Source organism: Perognathus longimembris, chromosome 17 (assembly GCF_023159225.1).
Source record: "Perognathus longimembris pacificus isolate PPM17 chromosome 17, ASM2315922v1, whole genome shotgun sequence".
Classification (NCBI taxonomy): Eukaryota; Metazoa; Chordata; class Mammalia; order Rodentia; family Heteromyidae; genus Perognathus; species Perognathus longimembris.
In genome coordinates, this window is record NC_063177.1 from 52,431,119 (window position 1) to 52,435,443 (window position 4,325).

Sequence of the window (4,325 nt, forward strand, 5' to 3'; positions counted from 1 at the left end):
AGGCCAGCCTGGGGCAAGCTAGCATGAGACCCTACCCAGAAGACAAAAATGGAGAGAGAGACACACACAGACACAGGAGAAGGAGGTAGAGGAAGGGAAGGGAAGAGAGGGGGAAGGAAAGACAGGGAAGGGAAGGGAAGGGAAGGGAAGGGAAGGGAAGGGAAGGGAAGGGAAGGGAAGGGAAGGGAAGGGAAGGGAAGGGAAGGGAAGGGAAGGGAAGGGATAAGGAAAGACAGGGAAGGGAAGAGAGGGGGGAGGAAAGACTGGGAAGGGAAGCCCCCAGGACTTTCAGAACACATGAGCGACTGTAGGCTGTGGGGACCCTGTGGAGGCTGAGGGGCCAGCGTCTTCCAGGGTGAGGCTCAATCAGACTAGCCTGGCTCAAAGCCATAAGTGGGGAAGGGGCTGCCAGCTGTCAGGCAGGCCAGACAAGGTGGGGGGGCGGGGGGCAGGCTCGGGGCTGACCGTCGTCAGCCCGTCACCCAGGGCTCCTGAGCGGCCGAGGACCCGCGGACGGAGTGCGGGGGGTTCAGGGGTGCGGAGCCCTTGCGGAGAGAATCCGTGGTGACCACCGGGGAGGGCCGGCCCCTCACCGTCCTGCTCGCCCTCGAGGGCTCGGGGGGGGGGGGCACGGAGGGGGCACGGAGGGGGGCACGGAGGGGGGCACGGAGGGGGGCACGGAGGAGGCACGGAGGGGGCACGGAGGGGGCACGGAGGGGGGCACGGAGGGGGCACGGAGGGGGCACGGAGGGGGGCACGGAGGGGGGCACGGAGGGGGCACGGAGGGGGGCACGGAGGGGGCACGGAGGGGGGCACGGAGGGGGCACGGAGGGGGGCACGGAGAGGTCACGGAGGGGGGCACGGAGGGGGGCACGGAGGGGGGCACGGAGGGGGCACGGAGGGGGCACGGAGAGGGCACAGAGGGGGGCACGGAGGGGGGCACGGAGGGGGGCACGGAGGGGGGCACGGAGGGGGGGCACGGAGGGGGCACGGAGGGGGCACGGAGGGGGACTCAGCAGCGGAGCCGGAGCCCCGCGCGCGCGCCCCCGGGGCCGTCCAGGCCACTTCCCTCCCCCGGGGCCGGGGCCTGGCTCGCCGGAGGCTGGAAGGGTGGGGAGCCCGGGCGCCCCGGGGCCGGGCCGGGTCGCCCGCCGGGAGGGCGGGAGGGAGGGCGGGAGGGAGGGAGGCTCCTCCCCCGGCCCGGCGGCGGCGGCGGCGGGGCTCGGGGCTCGGGGCTCGGGGCGGGCCCGGCGGGCGGGCGGGCGGGCGGCCGGGGCTGCGGCGGCGGCTCCTGCCCCGACAGGTGCGTGCGCGCCGGGCGCAGGAATGCGGCCCGCCTGACTCACCAGCGCCTCCTTCCTACCTGCGCCGCCCCATAAAGCGCTCCCCGCCCGCCCAACCGTCGCGGCTCCCCCAGCCCCGCCGAGCGAGCGAGCGAGCGAGCTGCAGCCCGGGGGCCCCGGGGGCCCAGCCCAGCCGAGGTAGGTGCGGGGCTCCGCGGGGAGGAGAGCCCGCGGATCACCACCCCCCCCCCGGGCCATCGGTGGGGGGTGGGGGGGGCGGGCTGGAGAGGAAAGTGGGCGCTCACCCCATCCTGGGTACCTGAGCCTAGCAGCTGCCTGGCTTTTGTTTTCCCTCCGCCTTCCTGAAGGCTGGCAGGCAGGCCCCCGTTCCCCTCTGCCCGGCCTGCCTGAGTGTGGGGGGGGGGGGCACCTGGGCGCAGAGGGGTCAGGGAGCTGGGGCAGGAGGGTGGCTGTCGGCTCTCTCTGCTAGGGTGTTGAGGGGTGGGTGGGCAGGGAGGGGCCAGATGTCACCTCCCTAGGCGCCCACCGGCCTGTGCCCCTCAGGAGTTTGCAAGGAAAGTGGGGTAGCAGCCACCCTGCAGTGAACGCCCCTCCTGTCTGGCTGGTCAGGGCCTGCGGGGGGGGGGGGGTGCCACGATCCAAGCAGAGCGTGAGGGAGTCCCCCGGTTTCCCTTGCCCTCAAGCAACCATCTTGCCTGCCCTCCTCCCGGAGTGGTCTGCCCATACCCTTCCTCCTCCTGCCCCTGCCCACTTCCCTGACGCCCTCCTCCACAGCCCCCACCCCACCCCGGCCCCGGAGGGCCCTTTGCTGTCACTGTGCCCCAGGGGCTCCAGACAGTTCCCAGGGGCAGAGAGCCTTGTCAGCCCTGAGCCCAGGCTAGGCTGAGGTGGCGCGGTTGTTGCTGTCCCCGACGGGGCTGTGAACGGAGGAGAGAGAGGACAGCTAGAGTGTCAACAAGGAAGAAGTGTCTGTCCCCTGAGCCCTGATATCCCACGGATGACAGAGCAGCCACGGGCCCAGGGGCGGCCCGGAGAGTGAGTGTCCCAGCACTCAGCCCAGCGGGCCACAGCTACAGATTCCGATAAACCCACCATGCTGACGTTTATGTGACATCTCGTCCTTTCTAACATTGGCAGCTACTTAGTGAACTTTCTGAATACAGCTGAGCCCAGCGAGAGCCTCCCGACTGCCTGCCACCAAGTGTGACGTGGGGAGGGGAGTCGCCGTGGGGTCCTGACCCGCCGGGTCCTGACCCGCCTCCCTCTCCCTGCAGGATGGGGGAACCCTGTGTGGTCTTCGGGGCCTCGGTGTGTCTGGGAGGGAAGGTTCCGTGCCCAGGGCAATCCCGTACAGGAAGTGCCAGGTGCCCGTGGCTGTCCTGGCTGTACGCAGCGGCCCTGCAGCCCTGGGGGCCAGGCCTGTGGACAGGGGTGGGTGAGGAGGGGCTGGGCGTGGCCTCCGCCAGTGCCTCCACCTGCCTGGGTAATGGTGCCCCAAGGAAGCTAAGTGTGCAGCCTGCATTGTATAGCGTGAGGGTGTGGTGTGTCTACCCTGGGGCTGCGAGAAAGTCATTTCCCTCCCCAGCCCCACCTTGACTGACTCAGCGCTCCGTCTCACCGCTGTCCCCTGGGGTGTTGGCTCGGCTGCTTATTCCTCTTGGGGGGGTGCATGGCTTAGAAGGTGGGGAACAGTACCTTTCGTTCCTTTACCTGAGCTGGGCCTCGCACGCTTCATCAGGCCTCAGCCCTCCAGGCCTGGGGCTGCTCCTGCCCCACCTGTGGGGGGGGGGGTAGGGGACTGAGAAAGGATTCCAGAAGGACAGCCAGGGTGTCACCTGGGCCCTGGGGAGATCTGGAGGAAGAGGCGTGGCCTCAGCCTTCACCCTTGGCGCCCTGGCTGTCCTCTTTCATTTCCGAGGCTTCGGCCTGTCTGTCCACCCTGTCAAAGACCCGCGGAACGTCCTGACCTCCAGGCTCACGCTGAAGGTTGCTGACGGGTGCAGGTGGTTTAGGAGTGAGCCAAAGGGCCAGGCGCTGGTGGCTCACACCTGTCACCCCAGCTACTCAGGAGGCTGAGGTCTGAGGAGCACGGGTCAGAGCCAGCCTGGCAGAAGTCTGCGAGACTCTCCAATTAGCTGTAAAAAGCCAGAAGTGGTGGAGCACTAGCTCTGAGCACAAATGCTCAGGGACAGCGCCCAAGTGAGCCAAAGGCCATTAGGGAGAGTGTCCTGGAGCTGTCACCGTGTGTATAAGAGTGGACAGGAGCGGCTGGGAGTGTGGCTTAGTCGCAGAGTGCTTGCCTAGCATGCATGAAGCCCTGGGTTTGATTCCTCAGTACCACATAAACAGAAAAAGCCTGAAGTGGCGCTGTGGCTCAAGTGGCAGAGTGCTAGCCTTGAGCAAAAGGAAGCCAGGGACAGTGCTCAGGCCCTGAGTTCAAGCCCCAGGACTGGCAAAAAAAAAAAAAAAGTGGACAGGAAGGATTTATCACCTTCCTCTGAGCTGACTGCTCAGGAGACCCAAAAACTCAACACTTGGGGCAGGCTGAGGGAAGAAAAAGGGACCAGTGACTAATGCAGAGCCCAACCTGTCCCATCCCAGGCCCCATATGGTTTAGCCAGGTGGGCTAGTCCAGAGAGGATAGAGACAGGACCCGTCCTAAAGATGGCCCCTTGCTGGACCTAACCCCTGTTAGGGCAAAGACAGAATAAGCCACGCCTTGCCCTGCCCTCAGGGAGACCAGCACCAAGAAACCTGGTACTGGACAGGGTTAGAGTCGGCAGCACCCAAAGGCCTCCTCCCCAGGGCAGGGCAGAGGCAGACAGGGTTCCTAGCCTGCGCAAGGGTGGTGAGGAAAGGGCTGTGGGAAGTCCCAGTCTTTCCGGGCTCTGCCACTCACCGGGGTGGAGCTTTGGTAATGATTCCATGCCGGCACCCAGGAACGCTGATGGGGCCCCGGGAGCTGACAGGGCCGGCGGGGCTGGAGAGGCAGCGTGGGTCCATTGTGTTTCTGCAGGAGGA